Below are 20,986 nucleotides of genomic sequence, written 5' to 3' on the forward strand. Positions count from 1 at the left end.
TTCTCTGTGATACGATCGGTAAGCGCGCTCGGCTGTTAAGCGAAAGGATAATGGAGTTCCTCCTTTACATTTGCGAGCCAAAAGCGTCTTCTGTTAGTCCCTTTGTTGAGTGAATCCATTTTAACTGGGTGTTCAACGTCATTAGAACTGTATTTTTAAGAGGAGAAAGTCTAACCACACGTAATTCAGATAATCGATACAAATGGACGGAACATGCGTAAACAAGCTCATAATATAAGAAACCCAGGGCTGGTAATTATATATGATGGTGTTTCGTGGACAAAAAGACCAAATCTATGTATGAAGTTGGTCTTAATATTGCATCATTTGCTCTGCTGCTGGTTGCGACATACAAGAAACCCAACAAAAGGTCATTCAGAGAAGAGCAAGCAGAAAAGCGATATTGACCCTGATGCTCCTTTCTCGTTGCAGTGGCTCCTCGTTACACCAGAAGTCATCAAACAGGACAAGGTTGTGGGAATTTATTTTCATAGAAGTGGAAGAAATACTGGGACTCTCTTTTCTCTGTGATACGATCGGTAAGCGCGCTCGGCTGTTAAGCGAAAGGATAATGGAGTTCCTCCTTTACATTTGCGAGCCAAAAGCGTCTTCTGTTAGTCCCTTTGTTGAGTGAATCCATTTTAACTGGGTGTTCAACGTCATTAGAACTGTATTTTTAAGAGGAGAAAGTCTAACCACACGTAATTCAGATAATCGATACAAATGGACGGAACATGCGTAAACAAGCTCATAATATAAGAAACCCAGGGCTGGTAATTATATATGATGGTGTTTCGTGGACAAAAAGACCAAATCTATGTATGAAGTTGGTCTTAATATTGCATCATTTGCTCTGCTGCTGGTTGCGACATACAAGAAACCCAACAAAAGGTCATTCAGAGAAGAGCAAGCAGAAAAGCGATATTGACCCTGATGCTCCTTTCTCGTTGCAGTGGCTCCTCGTTACACCAGAAGTCATCAAACAGGACAAGGTTGTGGGAATTTATTTTCATAGAAGTGGAAGAAATACTGGGACTCTCTTTTCTCTGTGATACGATCGGTAAGCGCGCTCGGCTGTTAAGCGAAAGGATAATGGAGTTCCTCCTTTACATTTGCGAGCCAAAAGCGTCTTCTGTTAGTCCCTTTGTTGAGTGAATCCATTTTAACTGGGTGTTCAACGTCATTAGAACTGTATTTTTAAGAGGAGAAAGTCTAACCACACGTAATTCAGATAATCGATACAAATGGACGGAACATGCGTAAACAAGCTCATAATATAAGAAACCCAGGGCTGGTAATTATATATGATGGTGTTTCGTGGACAAAAAGACCAAATCTATGTATGAAGTTGGTCTTAATATTGCATCATTTGCTCTGCTGCTGGTTGCGACATACAAGAAACCCAACAAAAGGTCATTCAGAGAAGAGCAAGCAGAAAAGCGATATTGACCCTGATGCTCCTTTCTCGTTGCAGTGGCTCCTCGTTACACCAGAAGTCATCAAACAGGACAAGGTTGTGGGAATTTATTTTCATAGAAGTGGAAGAAATACTGGGACTCTCTTTTCTCTGTGATGCGATCGGTAAGCGCGCTCGGCTCTTAAGCGAAAGGATGATGGAGTTCCTCCTTTACATTTGGTCTTAATATTGCATCATTTGCTCAGCTGCTGGCGTGAACTGTATAAACACTAACACATGTCTCTGTGGCACAATAGGTTAGCGCGTTTGGCTGTTAACCGAAAGGATGGTGGTTCAAGCCCACCCAGGGATGCTGACCGGGTAGTTGCTGTGTTTTGTTTTTTCACTAGCAAAGTCTTAGATTGCTTGAAATAGTTCTACTCAACTCTGAAAGACAAAGAGAGATAACATCACGCCCAACGTGGGGCTTGAACCCACGACCCTGAGATTAAGAGTCTCATGCTCTACCGACTGAGCTAGCCAGGCAACCGTACTCTGCTTTTTCACGCGTTTGCTCTCGCAGCCCATTAACGCTGATATGTTCAGCTGGACGTTAGCGATGCTTGCGGTGTGTTGCACAGAGTCAAGAAATTTAACATTAAAAGCATACTTAACCTGGTGCTCGCGCTCTGGTGATCTGCAGCTTGGGAGTCTCAAGTACCAATAACTCAGCTAACACCTGTTCCATTCATGTGCCTAATAATGGAGTGCCTCCTTCTAAGATTTTAACCCCTTTCATTTACACTTGGGAGTGTAAAGCAGTAGAAAAGGGATATTGACCCTGATGCTGCTTTCTCTTTGCAGTGGCTCGTCGTTACTTCAAAAGCAATGGAACAGCAATCGCATCACAGAGAAAGCAAAGTTGTGTGAATTTATTTTCAGAGAAGTGGAAGAAATACTGGGACTCTCTTTTCTCTGTGATACGATCGGTAAGCGCGCTCGGCTGTTAAGCGAAAGGATAATGGAGTTCCTCCTTTACATTTGCGAGCCAAAAGCGTCTTCTGTTAGTCCCTTTGTTGAGTGAATCCATTTTAACTGGGTGTTCAACGTCATTAGAACTGTATTTTTAAGAGGAGAAAGTCCAACCACACGTAATTCAGATAATCGATACAAATGGACGGAACATGCGTAAACAAGCTCATAATATAAGAAACCCAGGGCTGGTAATTATATATGATGGTGTTTCGTGGACAAAAAGACCAAATCTATGTATGAAGTTGGTCTTAATATTGCATCATTTGCTCTGCTGCTGGTTGCGACATACAAGAAACCCAACAAAAGGTCATTCAGAGAAGAGCAAGCAGAAAAGCGATATTGACCCTGATGCTCCTTTCTCGTTGCAGTGGCTCCTCGTTACACCAGAAGTCATCAAACAGGACAAGGTTGTGGGAATTTATTTTCATAGAAGTGGAAGAAATACTGGGACTCTCTTTTCTCTGTGATACGATCGGTAAGCGCGCTCGGCTGTTAAGCGAAAGGATAATGGAGTTCCTCCTTTACATTTGCGAGCCAAAAGCGTCTTCTGTTAGTCCCTTTGTTGAGTGAATCCATTTTAACTGGGTGTTCAACGTCATTAGAACTGTATTTTTAAGAGGAGAAAGTCTAACCACACGTAATTCAGATAATCGATACAAATGGACGGAACATGCGTAAACAAGCTCATAATATAAGAAACCCAGGGCTGGTAATTATATATGATGGTGTTTCGTGGACAAAAAGACCAAATCTATGTATGAAGTTGGTCTTAATATTGCATCATTTGCTCTGCTGCTGGTTGCGACATACAAGAAACCCAACAAAAGGTCATTCAGAGAAGAGCAAGCAGAAAAGCGATATTGACCCTGATGCTCCTTTCTCGTTGCAGTGGCTCCTCGTTACACCAGAAGTCATCAAACAGGACAAGGTTGTGGGAATTTATTTTCATAGAAGTGGAAGAAATACTGGGACTCTCTTTTCTCTGTGATACGATCGGTAAGCGCGCTCGGCTGTTAAGCGAAAGGATAATGGAGTTCCTCCTTTACATTTGCGAGCCAAAAGCGTCTTCTGTTAGTCCCTTTGTTGAGTGAATCCATTTTAACTGGGTGTTCAACGTCATTAGAACTGTATTTTTAAGAGGAGAAAGTCTAACCACACGTAATTCAGATAATCGATACAAATGGACGGAACATGCGTAAACAAGCTCATAATATAAGAAACCCAGGGCTGGTAATTATATATGATGGTGTTTCGTGGACAAAAAGACCAAATCTATGTATGAAGTTGGTCTTAATATTGCATCATTTGCTCTGCTGCTGGTTGCGACATACAAGAAACCCAACAAAAGGTCATTCAGAGAAGAGCAAGCAGAAAAGCGATATTGACCCTGATGCTCCTTTCTCGTTGCAGTGGCTCCTCGTTACACCAGAAGTTATCAAACAGGACAAGGTTGTGGGAATTTATTTTCATAGAAGTGGAAGAAATACTGGGACTCTCTTTTCTCTGTGATGCGATCGGTAAGCGCGCTCGGCTCTTAAGCGAAAGGATGATGGAGTTCCTCCTTTACATTTGGTCTTAATATTGCATCATTTGCTCAGCTGCTGGCGTGAACTGTATAAACACTAACACATGTCTCTGTGGCGCAATAGGTTAGCGCGTTTGGCTGTTAACCGAAAGGATGGTGGTTCAAGCCCACCCAGGGATGCTGACCGGGTAGTTGCTGTGTTTTGTTTTTTCACTAGCAAAGTCTTAGATTGCTTGAAATAGTTCTACTCAACTCTGAAAGACAAAGAGAGATAACATCACGCCCAACGTGGGGCTTGAACCCACGACCCTGAGATTAAGAGTCTCATGCTCTACCGACTGAGCTAGCCAGGCAACCGTACTCTGCTTTTTCACGCGTTTGCTCTCGCAGCCCATTAACGCTGATATGTTCAGCTGGACGTTAGCGATGCTTGCGGTGTGTTGCACAGAGTCAAGAAATTTAACATTAAAAGCATACTTAACCTGGTGCTCGCGCTCTGGTGATCTGCAGCTTGGGAGTCTCAAGTACCAATAACTCAGCTAACACCTGTTCCATTCATGTGCCTAATAATGGAGTGCCTCCTTCTAAGATTTTAACCCCTTTCATTTACACTTGGGAGTGTAAAGCAGTAGAAAAGGGATATTGACCCTGATGCTGCTTTCTCTTTGCAGTGGCTCGTCGTTACTTCAAAAGCAATGGAACAGCAATCGCATCACAGAGAAAACAAAGTTGTGTGAATTTATTTTCAGAGAAGTGGAAGAAATACTGGGACTCTCTTTTCTCTGTGATACGATCGGTAAGCGCGCTCGGCTGTTAAGCGAAAGGATAATGGAGTTCCTCCTTTACATTTGCGAGCCAAAAGCGTCTTCTGTTAGTCCCTTTGTTGAGTGAATCCATTTTAACTGGGTGTTCAACGTCATTAGAACTGTATTTTTAAGAGGAGAAAGTCTAACCACACGTAATTCAGATAATCGATACAAATGGACGGAACATGCGTAAACAAGCTCATAATATAAGAAACCCAGGGCTGGTAATTATATATGATGGTGTTTCGTGGACAAAAAGACCAAATCTATGTATGAAGTTGGTCTTAATATTGCATCATTTGCTCTGCTGCTGGTTGCGACATACAAGAAACCCAACAAAAGGTCATTCAGAGAAGAGCAAGCAGAAAAGCGATATTGACCCTGATGCTCCTTTCTCGTTGCAGTGGCTCCTCGTTACACCAGAAGTCATCAAACAGGACAAGGTTGTGGGAATTTATTTTCATAGAAGTGGAAGAAATACTGGGACTCTCTTTTCTCTGTGATACGATCGGTAAGCGCGCTCGGCTGTTAAGCGAAAGGATAATGGAGTTCCTCCTTTACATTTGCGAGCCAAAAGCGTCTTCTGTTAGTCCCTTTGTTGAGTGAATCCATTTTAACTGGGTGTTCAACGTCATTAGAACTGTATTTTTAAGAGGAGAAAGTCTAACCACACGTAATTCAGATAATCGATACAAATGGACGGAACATGCGTAAACAAGCTCATAATATAAGAAACCCAGGGCTGGTAATTATATATGATGGTGTTTCGTGGACAAAAAGACCAAATCTATGTATGAAGTTGGTCTTAATATTGCATCATTTGCTCTGCTGCTGGTTGCGACATACAAGAAACCCAACAAAAGGTCATTCAGAGAAGAGCAAGCAGAAAAGCGATATTGACCCTGATGCTCCTTTCTCGTTGCAGTGGCTCCTCGTTACACCAGAAGTTATCAAACAGGACAAGGTTGTGGGAATTTATTTTCATAGAAGTGGAAGAAATACTGGGACTCTCTTTTCTCTGTGATGCGATCGGTAAGCGCGCTCGGCTGTTAAGCGAAAGGATGATGGAGTTCCTCCTTTACATTTGGTCTTAATATTGCATCATTTGCTCAGCTGCTGGCGTGAACTGTATAAACAGTAACACATGTCTTTGTGGCGCAATAGGTTAGCGTGTTTGGCTGTTAACCGAAAGGATGGTGGTTCAAGCCCACCCAGGGACGCTGACCGGGTAGTTGCTGTGTTTTGTTTTTTCACTAGCAAAGTCTTAGATTGCTTGAAATAGTTCTACTCAACTTTGAAAGACAAAGAGAGATAATATCACGCCCAACGTGGGGCTTGAACCCACGACCCTGAGATTAAGAGTCTCATGCTCTACCGACTGAGCTAGCCAGGCAACCGTACTCTGCTTTTTCACGCGTTTGCTCTCGCAGCCCATTAACGCTGATATGTTCAGCTGGACGTTAGCGATGCTTGCGGTGTGTTGCACAGAGTCAAGAAATTTAACATTAAAAGCATACTTAACCTGGTGCTCGCGCTCTGGTGATCTGCAGCTTGGGAGTCTCAAGTACCAATAACTCAGCTAACACCTGTTCCATTCATGTGCCTAATAATGGAGTGCCTCCTTCTAAGATTTTAACCCCTTTCATTTACACTTGGGAGTGTAAAGCAGTAGAAAAGGGATATTGACCCTGATGCTGCTTTCTCTTTGCAGTGGCTCGTCGTTACTTCAAAAGCAATGGAACAGCAATCGCATCACAGAGAAAACAAAGTTGTGTGAATTTATTTTCAGAGAAGTGGAAGAAATACTGGGACTCTCTTTTCTCTGTGATACGATCGGTAAGCGCGCTCGGCTGTTAAGCGAAAGGATAATGGAGTTCCTCCTTTACATTTGCGAGCCAAAAGCGTCTTCTGTTAGTCCCTTTGTTGAGTGAATCCATTTTAACTGGGTGTTCAACGTCATTAGAACTGTATTTTTAAGAGGAGAAAGTCTAACCACACGTAATTCAGATAATCGATACAAATGGACGGAACATGCGTAAACAAGCTCATAATATAAGAAACCCAGGGCTGGTAATTATATATGATGGTGTTTCGTGGACAAAAAGACCAAATCTATGTATGAAGTTGGTCTTAATATTGCATCATTTGCTCTGCTGCTGGTTGCGACATACAAGAAACCCAACAAAAGGTCATTCAGAGAAGAGCAAGCAGAAAAGCGATATTGACCCTGATGCTCCTTTCTCGTTGCAGTGGCTCCTCGTTACACCAGAAGTCATCAAACAGGACAAGGTTGTGTGAATTTATTTTCAGAGAAGTGGAAGAAATACTGGGACTCTCTTTTCTCTGTGATACGATCGGTAAGCGCGCTCGGCTGTTAAGCGAAAGGATAATGGAGTTCCTCCTTTACATTTGCGAGCCAAAAGCGTCTTCTGTTAGTCCCTTTGTTGAGTGAATCCATTTTAACTGGGTGTTCAACGTCATTAGAACTGTATTTTTAAGAGGAGAAAGTCTAACCACACGTAATTCAGATAATCGATACAAATGGACGGAACATGCGTAAACAAGCTCATAATATAAGAAACCCAGGGCTGGTAATTATATATGATGGTGTTTCGTGGACAAAAAGACCAAATCTATGTATGAAGTTGGTCTTAATATTGCATCATTTGCTCTGCTGCTGGTTGCGACATACAAGAAACCCAACAAAAGGTCATTCAGAGAAGAGCAAGCAGAAAAGCGATATTGACCCTGATGCTCCTTTCTCGTTGCAGTGGCTCCTCGTTACACCAGAAGTCATCAAACAGGACAAGGTTGTGGGAATTTATTTTCATAGAAGTGGAAGAAATACTGGGACTTTGTTTTCTCTGTGATGCGATCGGTAAGCGCGCTCGGCTCTTAAGCGAAAGGATGATGGAGTTCCTCCTTTACATTTGGTCTTAATATTGCATCATTTGCTCAGCTGCTGGCGTGAACTGTATAAACAGTAACACATGTCTCTGTGGCGCAATAGGTTAGCGCGTTAGGCTGTTAACCGAAAGGATGGTGGTTCAAGCCCACCCAGGGACGCTGACCGGGTAGTTGCTGTGTTTTGTTTTTTCACTAGCAAAGTCTTAGATTGCTTGAAATAGTTCTACTCAACTCTGAAAGACAAAGAGAGATAACATCACGCCCAACGTGGGGCTTGAACCCACGACCCTGAGATTAAGAGTCTCATGCTCTACCGACTGAGCTAGCCAGGCAACCGTACTCTGCTTTTTCACGCGTTTGCTCTCGCAGCCCATTAACGCTGATATGTTCAGCTGGACGTTAGCGATGCTTGCGGTGTGTTGCACAGAGTCAAGAAATTTAACATTAAAAGCATACTTAACCTGGTGCTCGCGCTCTGGTGATCTGCAGCTTGGGAGTCTCAAGTACCAATAACTCAGCTAACACCTGTTCCATTCATGTGCCTAATAATGGAGTGCCTCCTTCTAAGATTTTAACCCCTTTCATTTACACTTAGGAGTGTAAAGCAGTAGAAAAGGGATATTGACCCTGATGCTGCTTTCTCTTTGCAGTGGCTCGTCGTTACTTCAAAAGCAATGGAACAGCAATCGCATCACAGAGAAAACAAAGTTGTGTGAATTTATTTTCAGAGAAGTGGAAGAAATACTGGGACTCTCTTTTCTCTGTGATACGATCGGTAAGCGCGCTCGGCTGTTAAGCGAAAGGATAATGGAGTTCCTCCTTTACATTTGCGAGCCAAAAGCGTCTTCTGTTAGTCCCTTTGTTGAGTGAATCCATTTTAACTGGGTGTTCAACGTCATTAGAACTGTATTTTTAAGAGGAGAAAGTCTAACCACACGTAATTCAGATAATCGATACAAATGGACGGAACATGCGTAAACAAGCTCATAATATAAGAAACCCAGGGCTGGTAATTATATATGATGGTGTTTCGTGGACAAAAAGACCAAATCTATGTATGAAGTTGGTCTTAATATTGCATCATTTGCTCTGCTGCTGGTTGCGACATACAAGAAACCCAACAAAAGGTCATTCAGAGAAGAGCAAGCAGAAAAGCGATATTGACCCTGATGCTCCTTTCTCGTTGCAGTGGCTCCTCGTTACACCAGAAGTCATCAAACAGGACAAGGTTGTGGGAATTTATTTTCATAGGAGTGGAAGAAATACTGGGACTCTCTTTTCTCTGTGATACGATCGGTAAGCGCGCTCGGCTGTTAAGCGAAAGGATAATGGAGTTCCTCCTTTACATTTGCGAGCCAAAAGCGTCTTCTGTTAGTCCCTTTGTTGAGTGAATCCATTTTAACTGGGTGTTCAACGTCATTAGAACTGTATTTTTAAGAGGAGAAAGTCTAACCACACGTAATTCAGATAATCGATACAAATGGACGGAACATGCGTAAACAAGCTCATAATATAAGAAACCCAGGGCTGGTAATTATATATGATGGTGTTTCGTGGACAAAAAGACCAAATCTATGTATGAAGTTGGTCTTAATATTGCATCATTTGCTCTGCTGCTGGTTGCGACATACAAGAAACCCAACAAAAGGTCATTCAGAGAAGAGCAAGCATAAAAGCGATATTGACCCTGATGCTCCTTTCTCGTTGCAGTGGCTCCTCGTTACACCAGAAGTCATCAAACAGGACAAGGTTGTGGGAATTTATTTTCATAGAAGTGGAAGAAATACTGGGACTCTCTTTTCTCTGTGATACGATCGGTAAGCGCGCTCGGCTGTTAAGCGAAAGGATAATGGAGTTCCTCCTTTACATTTGCGAGCCAAAAGCGTCTTCTGTTAGTCCCTTTGTTGAGTGAATCCATTTTAACTGGGTGTTCAACGTCATTAGAACTGTATTTTTAAGAGGAGAAAGTCTAACCACACGTAATTCAGATAATCGATACAAATGGACGGAACATGCGTAAACAAGCTCATAATATAAGAAACCCAGGGCTGGTAATTATATATGATGGTGTTTCGTGGACAAAAACACCAAATCTATGTATGAAGTTGGTCTTAATATTGCATCATTTGCTCTGCTGCTGGTTGCGACATACAAGAAACCCAACAAAAGGTCATTCAGAGAAGAGCAAGCAGAAAAGCGATATTGACCCTGATGCTGCTTTCTCTTTGCAGTGGCTCGTCGTTACTTCAAAAGCAATGGAACAGCAATCGCATCACAGAGAAAACAAAGTTGTGTGAATTTATTTTCAGAGAAGTGGAAGAAATACTGGGACTCTCTTTTCTCTGTGATACGATCGGTAAGCGCGCTCGGCTGTTAAGCGAAAGGATAATGGAGTTCCTCTACATTTGCGAGCCAAAAGCGTCTTCTGTTAGTCCCTTTGTTGAGTGAATCCATTTTAACTGGGTGTTCAACGTCATTAGAACTGTATTTTTAAGAGGAGAAAGTCTAACCACACGTAATTCAGATAATCGATACAAATGGACGGAACATGCGTAAACAAGCTCATAATATAAGAAACCCAGGGCTGGTAATTATATATGATGGTGTTTCGTGGACAAAAAGACCAAATCTATGTATGAAGTTGGTCTTAATATTGCATCATTTGCTCTGCTGCTGGTTGCGACATACAAGAAACCCAACAAAAGGTCATTCAGAGAAGAGCAAGCAGAAAAGCGATATTGACCCTGATGCTCCTTTCTCGTTGCAGTGGCTCCTCGTTACACCAGAAGTCATCAAACAGGACAAGGTTGTGGGAATTTATTTTCATAGGAGTGGAAGAAATACTGGGACTCTCTTTTCTCTGTGATACGATCGGTAAGCGCGCTCGGCTGTTAAGCGAAAGGATAATGGAGTTCCTCCTTTACATTTGCGAGCCAAAAGCGTCTTCTGTTAGTCCCTTTGTTGAGTGAATCCATTTTAACTGGGTGTTCAACGTCATTAGAACTGTATTTTTAAGAGGAGAAAGTCTAACCACACGTAATTCAGATAATCGATACAAATGGACGGAACATGCGTAAACAAGCTCATAATATAAGAAACCCAGGGCTGGTAATTATATATGATGGTGTTTCGTGGACAAAAAGACCAAATCTATGTATGAAGTTGGTCTTAATATTGCATCATTTGCTCTGCTGCTGGTTGCGACATACAAGAAACCCAACAAAAGGTCATTCAGAGAAGAGCAAGCAGAAAAGCGATATTGACCCTGATGCTCCTTTCTCGTTGCAGTGGCTCCTCGTTACACCAGAAGTCATCAAACAGGACAAGGTTGTGGGAATTTATTTTCATAGAAGTGGAAGAAATACTGGGACTCTCTTTTCTCTGTGATACGATCGGTAAGCGCGCTCGGCTGTTAAGCGAAAGGATAATGGAGTTCCTCCTTTACATTTGTGAGCCAAAAGCGTCTTCTGTTAGTCCCTTTGTTGAGTGAATCCATTTTAACTGGGTGTTCAACGTCATTAGAACTGTATTTTTAAGAGGAGAAAGTCTAACCACACGTAATTCAGATAATCGATACAAATGGACGGAACATGCGTAAACAAGCTCATAATATAAGAAACCCAGGGCTGGTAATTATATATGATGGTGTTTCGTGGACAAAAAGACCAAATCTATGTATGAAGTTGGTCTTAATATTGCATCATTTGCTCTGCTGCTGGTTGCGACATACAAGAAACCCAACAAAAGGTCATTCAGAGAAGAGCAAGCAGAAAAGCGATATTGACCCTGATGCTGCTTTCTCTTTGCAGTGGCTCGTCGTTACTTCAAAAGCAATGGAACAGCAATCGCATCACAGAGAAAACAAAGTTGTGTGAATTTATTTTCAGAGAAGTGGAAGAAATACTGGGACTCTCTTTTCTCTGTGATACGATCGGTAAGCGCGCTCGGCTGTTAAGCGAAAGGATAATGGAGTTCCTCCTTTACATTTGCGAGCCAAAAGCGTCTTCTGTTAGTCCCTTTGTTGAGTGAATCCATTTTAACTGGGTGTTCAACGTCATTAGAACTGTATTTTTAAGAGGAGAAAGTCTAACCACACGTAATTCAGATAATCGATACAAATGGACGGAACATGCGTAAACAAGCTCATAATATAAGAAACCCAGGGCTGGTAATTATATATGATGGTGTTTCGTGGACAAAAAGACCAAATCTATGTATGAAGTTGGTCTTAATATTGCATCATTTGCTCTGCTGCTGGTTGCGACATACAAGAAACCCAACAAAAGGTCATTCAGAGAAGAGCAAGCAGAAAAGCGATATTGACCCTGATGCTCCTTTCTCGTTGCAGTGGCTCCTCGTTACACCAGAAGTCATCAAACAGGACAAGGTTGTGGGAATTTATTTTCATAGAAGTGGAAGAAATACTGGGACTTTGTTTTCTCTGTGATGCGATCGGTAAGCGCGCTCGGCTCTTAAGCGAAAGGATGATGGAGTTCCTCCTTTACATTTGGTCTTAATATTGCATCATTTGCTCAGCTGCTGGCATGAACTGTATAAACAGTAACACATGTCTCTGTGGCGCAATAGGTTAGCGCGTTCGGCTGTTAACTGAAAGGATGGTGGTTCAAGCCCACCCAGGGACGCTGACCGGGTAGTTGCTGTGTTTTGTTTTTTCACTAGCAAAGTCTTAGATTGCTTGAAATAGTTCTACTCAACTCTGAAAGACAAAGAGAGATAACATCACGCCCAACGTGGGGCTTGAACCCACGACCCTGAGATTAAGAGTCTCATGCTCTACCGACTGAGCTAGCCAGGCAACCGTACTCTGCTTTTTCACGCGTTTGCTCTCGCAGCCCATTAACGCTGATATGTTCAGCTGGACGTTAGCGATGCTTGCGGTGTGTTGCACAGAGTCAAGAAATTTAACATTAAAAGCATACTTAACCTGGTGCTCGCGCTCTGGTGATCTGCAGCTTGGGAGTCTCAAGTACCAATAACTCAGCTAACACCTGTTCCATTCATGTGCCTAATAATGGAGTGCCTCCTTCTAAGATTTTAACCCCTTTCATTTACACTTGGGAGTGTAAAGCAGTAGAAAAGGGATATTGACCCTGATGCTGCTTTCTCTTTGCAGTGGCTCGTCGTTACTTCAAAAGCAATGGAACAGCAATCGCATCACAGAGAAAACAAAGTTGTGTGAATTTATTTTCAGAGAAGTGGAAGAAATACTGGGACTCTCTTTTCTCTGTGATACGATCGGTAAGCGCGCTCGGCTGTTAAGCGAAAGGATAATGGAGTTCCTCTACATTTGCGAGCCAAAAGCGTCTTCTGTTAGTCCCTTTGTTGAGTGAATCCATTTTAACTGGGTGTTCAACGTCATTAGAACTGTATTTTTAAGAGGAGAAAGTCTAACCACACGTAATTCAGATAATCGATACAAATGGACGGAACATGCGTAAACAAGCTCATAATATAAGAAACCCAGGGCTGGTAATTATATATGATGGTGTTTCGTGGACAAAAAGACCAAATCTATGTATGAAGTTGGTCTTAATATTGCATCATTTGCTCTGCTGCTGGTTGCGACATACAAGAAACCCAACAAAAGGTCATTCAGAGAAGAGCAAGCAGAAAAGCGATATTGACCCTGATGCTCCTTTCTCGTTGCAGTGGCTCCTCGTTACACCAGAAGTCATCAAACAGGACAAGGTTGTGGGAATTTATTTTCATAGGAGTGGAAGAAATACTGGGACTCTCTTTTCTCTGTGATACGATCGGTAAGCGCGCTCGGCTGTTAAGCGAAAGGATAATGGAGTTCCTCCTTTACATTTGCGAGCCAAAAGCGTCTTCTGTTAGTCCCTTTGTTGAGTGAATCCATTTTAACTGGGTGTTCAACGTCATTAGAACTGTATTTTTAAGAGGAGAAAGTCTAACCACACGTAATTCAGATAATCGATACAAATGGACGGAACATGCGTAAACAAGCTCATAATATAAGAAACCCAGGGCTGGTAATTATATATGATGGTGTTTCGTGGACAAAAAGACCAAATCTATGTATGAAGTTGGTCTTAATATTGCATCATTTGCTCTGCTGCTGGTTGCGACATACAAGAAACCCAACAAAAGGTCATTCAGAGAAGAGCAAGCAGAAAAGCGATATTGACCCTGATGCTCCTTTCTCGTTGCAGTGGCTCCTCGTTACACCAGAAGTCATCAAACAGGACAAGGTTGTGGGAATTTATTTTCATAGAAGTGGAAGAAATACTGGGACTTTGTTTTCTCTGTGATGCGATCGGTAAGCGCGCTCGGCTGTTAAGCGAAAAGATGATGGAGTTCCTCCTTTACATTTGCGAGCCAAAAGCGTCTTCTGTTAGTCCCTTTGTTGAGTGAATCCATTTTAACTGGGTGTTCAACGTCATTAGAACTGTATTTTTAAGAGGAGAAAGTCTAACCACACGTAATTCAGATAATCGATACAAATGGACGGAACATGCGTAAACAAGCTCATAATATAAGAAACCCAGGGCTGGTAATTATATATGATGGTGTTTCGTGGACAAAAAGACCAAATCTATGTATGAAGTTGGTCTTAATATTGCATCATTTGCTCTGCTGCTGGTTGCGACATACAAGAAACCCAACAAAAGGTCATTCAGAGAAGAGCAAGCAGAAAAGCGATATTGACCCTGATGCTCCTTTCTCGTTGCAGTGGCTCCTCGTTACACCAGAAGTCATCAAACAGGACAAGGTTGTGGGAATTTATTTTCATAGGAGTGGAAGAAATACTGGGACTCTCTTTTCTCTGTGATACGATCGGTAAGCGCGCTCGGCTGTTAAGCGAAAGGATGATGGAGTTCCTCCTTTACATTTGGTCTTAATATTGCATCATTTGCTCAGCTGCTGGCATGAACTGTATAAACAGAAACACATGTCTCTGTGGCGCAATAGGTTAGCGAGTTCGGCTGTTAACCGAAAGGATGGTGGTTCAAGCCCACCCAGGGACGCTGACCGGGTAGTTGCTGTGTTTTGTTTTTTCACTAGCAAAGTCTTAGATTGCTTGAAATAGTTCTACTCAACTCTGAAAGACAAAGAGAGATAACATCACGCTCAACGTGGGGCTTGAACCCACGACCCTGAGATTAAGAGTCTCATGCTCTACCAACTGAGCTAGCCAGGCAACCGTACTCTGCTTTTTCACGCGTTTGCTCTCGCAGCCCATTAACGCTGATATGTTCAGCTGGACGTTAGCGATGCTTGCGGTGTGTTGCACAGAGTCAAGAAATTTAACATTAAAAGCATACTTAACCTGGTGCTCGCGCTCTGGTGATCTGCAGCTTGGGAGTCTCAAGTACCAATAACTCAGCTAACACCTGTTCCATTCATGTGCCTAATAATGGAGTGCCTCCTTCTAAGATTTTAACCCCTTTCATTTACACTTGGGAGTGTAAAGCAGTAGAAAAGGGATATTGACCCTGATGCTGCTTTCTCTTTGCAGTGGCTCGTCGTTACTTCAAAAGCAATGGAACAGCAATCGCATCACAGAGAAAACAAAGTTGTGTGAATTTATTTTCAGAGAAGTGGAAGAAATACTGGGACTCTCTTTTCTCTGTGATACGATCGGTAAGCGCGCTCGGCTGTTAAGCGAAAGGATAATGGAGTTCCTCCTTTACATTTGCGAGCCAAAAGCGTCTTCTGTTAGTCCCTTTGTTGAGTGAATCCATTTTAACTGGGTGTTCAACGTCATTAGAACTGTATTTTTAAGAGGAGAAAGTCTAACCACACGTAATTCAGATAATCGATACAAATGGACGGAACATGCGTAAACAAGCTCATAATATAAGAAACCCAGGGCTGGTAATTATATATGATGGTGTTTCGTGGACAAAAAGACCAAATCTATGTATGAAGTTGGTCTTAATATTGCATCATTTGCTCTGCTGCTGGTTGCGACATACAAGAAACCCAACAAAAGGTCATTCAGAGAAGAGCAAGCAGAAAAGCGATATTGACCCTGATGCTCCTTTCTCGTTGCAGTGGCTCCTCGTTACACCAGAAGTCATCAAACAGGACAAGGTTGTGGGAATTTATTTTCATAGAAGTGGAAGAAATACTGGGACTTTGTTTTCTCTGTGATGCGATCGGTAAGCGCGCTCGGCTCTTAAGCGAAAGGATGATGGAGTTCCTCCTTTACATTTGGTCTTAATATTGCATCATTTGCTCAGCTGCTGGCGTGAACTCTATGAACAGTAACACATGTCTCTGTGGCGCAATAGGTTAGCGCGTTCGGCTGTTAACCGAAAGGATGGTGGTTCAAGCCCACCCAGGGACGCTGACCGGGTAGTTGCTGTGTTTTGTTTTTTCACTAGCAAAGTCTTAGATTGCTTGAAATAGTTCTACTCAACTCTGAAAGACAAAGAGAGATAACATCACGCCCAACGTGGGGCTTTAACCCACGACCCTGAGATTAAGAGTCTCATGCTCTACCGACTGAGCTAGCCAGGCAACCGTACTCTGCTTTTTCACGCGTTTGCTCTCGCAGCCCATTAACGCTGATATGTTCAGCTGGACGTTAGCGATGCTTGCGGTGTGTTGCACAGAGTCAAGAAATTTAACATTAAAAGCATACTTAACCTGGTGCTCGCGCTCTGGTGATCTGCAGCTTGGGAGTCTCAAGTACCAATAACTCAGCTAACACCTGTTCCATTCATGTGCCTAATAATGGAGTGCCTCCTTCTAAGATTTTAACCCCTTTCATTTACACTTGGGAGTGTAAAGCAGTAGAAAAGGGATATTGACCCTGATGCTGCTTTCTCTTTGCAGTGGCTCGTCGTTACTTCAAAAGCAATGGAACAGCAATCGCATCACAGAGAAAACAAAGTTGTGTGAATTTATTTTCAGAGAAGTGGAAGAAATACTGGGACTCTCTTTTCTCTGTGATACGATCGGTAAGCGCGCTCGGCTGTTAAGCGAAAGGATAATGGAGTTCCTCTACATTTGCGAGCCAAAAGCGTCTTCTGTTAGTCCCTTTGTTGAGTGAATCCATTTTAACTGGGTGTTCAACGTCATTAGAACTGTATTTTTAAGAGGAGAAAGTCTAACCACACGTAATTCAGATAATCGATACAAATGGACGGAACATGCGTAAACAAGCTCATAATATAAGAAACCCAGGGCTGGTAATTATATATGATGGTGTTTCGTGGACAAAAAGACCAAATCTATGTATGAAGTTGGTCTTAATATTGCATCATTTGCTCTGCTGCTGGTTGCGACATACAAGAAACCCAACAAAAGGTCATTCAGAGAAGAGCAAGCAGAAAAGCGATATTGACCCTGATGCTCCTTTCTCGTTGCAGTGGCTCCTCGTTACACCAGAAGTCATCAAACAGGACAAGGTTGTGGGAATTTATTTTCATAGGAGTGGAAGAAATACTGGGACTCTCTTTTCTCTGTGATACGATCGGTAAGCGCGCTCGGCTGTTAAGCGAAAGGATAATGGAGTTCCTCCTTTACATTTGCGAGCCAAAAGCGTCTTCTGTTAGTCCCTTTGTTGAGTGAATCCATTTTAACTGGGTGTTCAACGTCATTAGAACTGTATTTTTAAGAGGAGAAAGTCTAACCACACGTAATTCAGATAATCGATACAAATGGACGGAACATGCGTAAACAAGCTCATAATATAAGAAACCCAGGGCTGGTAATTATATATGATGGTGTTTCGTGGACAAAAAGACCAAATCTATGTATGAAGTTGGTCTTAATATTGCATCATTTGCTCTGCTGCTGGTTGCGACATACAAGAAACCCAACAAAAGGTCATTCAGAGAAGAGCAAGCAGAAAAGCGATATTGACCCTGATGCTCCTTTCTCGTTGCAGTGGCTCCTCGTTACACCAGAAGTCATCAAACAGGACAAGGTTGTGGGAATTTATTTTCATAGAAGTGGAAGAAATACTGGGACTTTGTTTTCTCTGTGATGCGATCGGTAAGCGCGCTCGGCTCTTAAGCGAAAGGATGATGGAGTTCCTCCTTTACATTTGGTCTTAATATTGCATCATTTGCTCAGCTGCTGGCGTGAACTCTATGAACAGTAACACATGTCTCTGTGGCGCAATAGGTTAGCGCGTTCGGCTGTTAACCGAAAGGATGGTGGTTCAAGCCCACCCAGGGACGCTGACCGGGTAGTTGCTGTGTTTTGTTTTTTCACTAGCAAAGTCTTAGATTGCTTGAAATAGTTCTACTCAACTCTGAAAGACAAAGAGAGATAACATCACGCCCAACGTGGGGCTTTAACCCACGACCCTGAGATTAAGAGTCTCATGCTCTACCGACTGAGCTAGCCAGGCAACCGTACTCTGCTTTTTCACGCGTTTGCTCTCGCAGCCCATTAACGCTGATATGTTCAGCTGGACGTTAGCGATGCTTGCGGTGTGTTGCACAGAGTCAAGAAATTTAACATTAAAAGCATACTTAACCTGGTGCTCGCGCTCTGGTGATCTGCAGCTTGGGAGTCTCAAGTACCAATAACTCAGCTAACACCTGTTCCATTCATGTGCCTAATAATGGAGTGCCTCCTTCTAAGATTTTAACCCCTTTCATTTACACTTGGGAGTGTAAAGCAGTAGAAAAGGGATATTGACCCTGATGCTGCTTTCTCTTTGCAGTGGCTCGTCGTTACTTCAAAAGCAATGGAACAGCAATCGCATCACAGAGAAAACAAAGTTGTGTGAATTTATTTTCAGAGAAGTGGAAGAAATACTGGGACTCTCTTTTCTCTGTGATACGATCGGTAAGCGCGCTCGGCTGTTAAGCGAAAGGATAATGGAGTTCCTCTACATTTGCGAGCCAAAAGCGTCTTCTGTTAGTCCCTTTGTTGAGTGAATCCATTTTAACTGGGTGTTCAACGTCATTAGAACTGTATTTTTAAGAGGAGAAAGTCTAACCACACGTAATTCAGATAATCGATACAAATGGACGGAACATGCGTAAACAAGCTCATAATATAAGAAACCCAGGGCTGGTAATTATATATGATGGTGTTTCGTGGACAAAAAGACCAAATCTATGTATGAAGTTGGTCTTAATATTGCATCATTTGCTCTGCTGCTGGTTGCGACATACAAGAAACCCAACAAAAGGTCATTCAGAGAAGAGCAAGCAGAAAAGCGATATTGACCCTGATGCTCCTTTCTCGTTGCAGTGGCTCCTCGTTACACCAGAAGTCATCAAACAGGACAAGGTTGTGGGAATTTATTTTCATAGGAGTGGAAGAAATACTGGGACTCTCTTTTCTCTGTGATACGATCGGTAAGCGCGCTCGGCTGTTAAGCGAAAGGATAATGGAGTTCCTCCTTTACATTTGCGAGCCAAAAGCGTCTTCTGTTAGTCCCTTTGTTGAGTGAATCCATTTTAACTGGGTGTTCAACGTCATTAGAACTGTATTTTTAAGAGGAGAAAGTCTAACCACACGTAATTCAGATAATCGATACAAATGGACGGAACATGCGTAAACAAGCTCATAATATAAGAAACCCAGGGCTGGTAATTATATATGATGGTGTTTCGTGGACAAAAAGACCAAATCTATGTATGAAGTTGGTCTTAATATTGCATCATTTGCTCTGCTGCTGGTTGCGACATACAAGAAACCCAACAAAAGGTCATTCAGAGAAGAGCAAGCAGAAAAGCGATATTGACCCTGATGCTCCTTTCTCGTTGCAGTGGCTCCTCGTTACACCAGAAGTCATCAAACAGGACAAGGTTGTGGGAATTTATTTTCATAGAAGTGGAAGAAATACTGGGACTTTGTTTTCTCTGTGATGCGATCGGTAAGCGCGCTCGGCTGTTAAGCGAAAGGATGATGGAGTTCCTCCTTTACATTTGCGAGCCAAAAGCGTCTTCTGTTAGTCCCTTTGTTGAGTGAATCCATTTTAACTGGGTGTTCAACGTCATTAGAACTGTATTTTTAAGAGGAGAAAGTCTAACCACACGTAATTCAGATAATCGATACAAATGGACGGAACATGCGTAAACAAGCTCATAATATAAGAAACCCAGGGCTGGTAATTATATATGATGGTGTTTCGTGGACAAAAAGACCAAATCTATGTATGAAGTTGGTCTTAATATTGCATCATTTGCTCTGCTGCTGGTTGCGACATACAAGAAACCCAACAAAAGGTCATTCAGAGAAGAGCAAGCAGAAAAGCGATATTGACCCTGATGCTCCTTTCTCGTTGCAGTGGCTCCTCGTTACACCAGAAGTCATCAAACAGGACAAGGTTGTGGGAATTTATTTTCATAGAAGTGGAAGAAATACTGGGACTCTCTTTTCTCTGTGATACGATCGGTAAGCGCGCTCGGCTGTTAAGCGAAAGGATAATGGAGTTCCTCCTTTACATTTGCGAGCCAAAAGCGTCTTCTGTTAGTCCCTTTGTTGAGTGAATCCATTTTAACTGGGTGTTCAACGTCATTAGAACTGTATTTTTAAGAGGAGAAAGTCTAACCACACGTAATTCAGATAATCGATACAAATGGACGGAACATGCGTAAACAAGCTCATAATATAAGAAACCCAGGGCTGGTAATTATATATGATGGTGTTTCGTGGACAAAAAGACCAAATCTATGTATGAAGTTGGTCTTAATATTGCATCATTTGCTCTGCTGCTGGTTGCGACATACAAGAAACCCAACAAAAGGTCATTCAGAGAAGAGCAAGCAGAAAAGCGATATTGACCCTGATGCTCCTTTCTCGTTGCAGTGGCTCCTCGTTACACCAGAAGTCATCAAACAGGACAAGGTTGTGTGAATTTATTTTCAGAGAAGTGGAAGAAATACTGGGACTCTTTTCTCTGTGATACGATCGGTAAGCGCGCTCGGCTGTTAAGCGAAAGGATAATGGAGTTCCTCCTTTACATTTGCGAGCCAAAAGCGTCTTCTGTTAGTCCCTTTGTTGAGTGAATCCATTTTAACTGGGTGTTCAACGTCATTAGAACTGTATTTTTAAGAGGAGAAAGTCTAACCACACGTAATTCAGATAATCGATACAAATGGACGGAACATGCGTAAACAAGCTCATAATATAAGAAACCCAGGGCTGGTAATTATATATGATGGTGTTTCGTGGACAAAAAGACCAAATCTATGTATGAAGTTGGTCTTAATATTGCATCATTTGCTCTGCTGCTGGTTGCGACATACAAGAAACCCAACAAAAGGTCATTCAGAGAAGAGCAAGCAGAAAAGCGATATTGACCCTGATGCTCCTTTCTCGTTGCAGTGGCTCCTCGTTACACCAGAAGTCATCAAACAG

The 20,986-nt window shown here is 42.4% G+C and overlaps 16 non-coding genes across 16 annotated transcripts; 8 read left to right on the forward strand and 8 right to left on the reverse strand.

Moving 5' to 3' along the window:
- Window positions 1-1,695: 1,695 nt before the first annotated feature.
- On the forward strand, window positions 1,696-1,769 carry trnan-guu (transfer RNA asparagine (anticodon GUU)). Its single transcript has one exon. It is a non-coding gene; the product is annotated as a tRNA-Asn (tRNA).
- A 100-nt stretch (window positions 1,770-1,869) lies between these two features.
- Window positions 1,870-1,942, reverse strand: trnak-cuu (transfer RNA lysine (anticodon CUU)). The gene has a single exon. It is a non-coding gene; the product is annotated as a tRNA-Lys (tRNA).
- A 2,120-nt stretch (window positions 1,943-4,062) lies between these two features.
- trnan-guu (transfer RNA asparagine (anticodon GUU)) lies at window positions 4,063-4,136 on the forward strand. Its single transcript has one exon. It is a non-coding gene; the product is annotated as a tRNA-Asn (tRNA).
- Window positions 4,137-4,236: 100 nt separating this feature from the next.
- On the reverse strand, window positions 4,237-4,309 carry trnak-cuu (transfer RNA lysine (anticodon CUU)). The gene has a single exon. It is a non-coding gene; the product is annotated as a tRNA-Lys (tRNA).
- A 1,599-nt stretch (window positions 4,310-5,908) lies between these two features.
- Window positions 5,909-5,982, forward strand: trnan-guu (transfer RNA asparagine (anticodon GUU)). Its single transcript has one exon. It is a non-coding gene; the product is annotated as a tRNA-Asn (tRNA).
- A 100-nt stretch (window positions 5,983-6,082) lies between these two features.
- On the reverse strand, window positions 6,083-6,155 carry trnak-cuu (transfer RNA lysine (anticodon CUU)). Its single transcript has one exon. It is a non-coding gene; the product is annotated as a tRNA-Lys (tRNA).
- Window positions 6,156-7,754: 1,599 nt separating this feature from the next.
- Window positions 7,755-7,828, forward strand: trnan-guu (transfer RNA asparagine (anticodon GUU)). The gene has a single exon. It is a non-coding gene; the product is annotated as a tRNA-Asn (tRNA).
- Window positions 7,829-7,928: 100 nt separating this feature from the next.
- Window positions 7,929-8,001, reverse strand: trnak-cuu (transfer RNA lysine (anticodon CUU)). The gene has a single exon. It is a non-coding gene; the product is annotated as a tRNA-Lys (tRNA).
- Window positions 8,002-12,238: 4,237 nt separating this feature from the next.
- trnan-guu (transfer RNA asparagine (anticodon GUU)) lies at window positions 12,239-12,312 on the forward strand. Its single transcript has one exon. It is a non-coding gene; the product is annotated as a tRNA-Asn (tRNA).
- Window positions 12,313-12,412: 100 nt separating this feature from the next.
- Window positions 12,413-12,485, reverse strand: trnak-cuu (transfer RNA lysine (anticodon CUU)). The gene has a single exon. It is a non-coding gene; the product is annotated as a tRNA-Lys (tRNA).
- A 2,117-nt stretch (window positions 12,486-14,602) lies between these two features.
- On the forward strand, window positions 14,603-14,676 carry trnan-guu (transfer RNA asparagine (anticodon GUU)). Its single transcript has one exon. It is a non-coding gene; the product is annotated as a tRNA-Asn (tRNA).
- Window positions 14,677-14,776: 100 nt separating this feature from the next.
- Window positions 14,777-14,849, reverse strand: trnak-cuu (transfer RNA lysine (anticodon CUU)). Its single transcript has one exon. It is a non-coding gene; the product is annotated as a tRNA-Lys (tRNA).
- A 1,078-nt stretch (window positions 14,850-15,927) lies between these two features.
- On the forward strand, window positions 15,928-16,001 carry trnan-guu (transfer RNA asparagine (anticodon GUU)). The gene has a single exon. It is a non-coding gene; the product is annotated as a tRNA-Asn (tRNA).
- A 100-nt stretch (window positions 16,002-16,101) lies between these two features.
- trnak-cuu (transfer RNA lysine (anticodon CUU)) lies at window positions 16,102-16,174 on the reverse strand. Its single transcript has one exon. It is a non-coding gene; the product is annotated as a tRNA-Lys (tRNA).
- A 1,596-nt stretch (window positions 16,175-17,770) lies between these two features.
- trnan-guu (transfer RNA asparagine (anticodon GUU)) lies at window positions 17,771-17,844 on the forward strand. The gene has a single exon. It is a non-coding gene; the product is annotated as a tRNA-Asn (tRNA).
- Window positions 17,845-17,944: 100 nt separating this feature from the next.
- trnak-cuu (transfer RNA lysine (anticodon CUU)) lies at window positions 17,945-18,017 on the reverse strand. Its single transcript has one exon. It is a non-coding gene; the product is annotated as a tRNA-Lys (tRNA).
- Window positions 18,018-20,986: the final 2,969 nt, after the last annotated feature.

Source organism: Electrophorus electricus, chromosome 3 (genome assembly GCF_041902795.1).
Source record: "Electrophorus electricus isolate QZ-2024a chromosome 3, ASM4190279v1, whole genome shotgun sequence".
NCBI lineage: Eukaryota > Metazoa > Chordata > Actinopteri > Gymnotiformes > Gymnotidae > Electrophorus > Electrophorus electricus.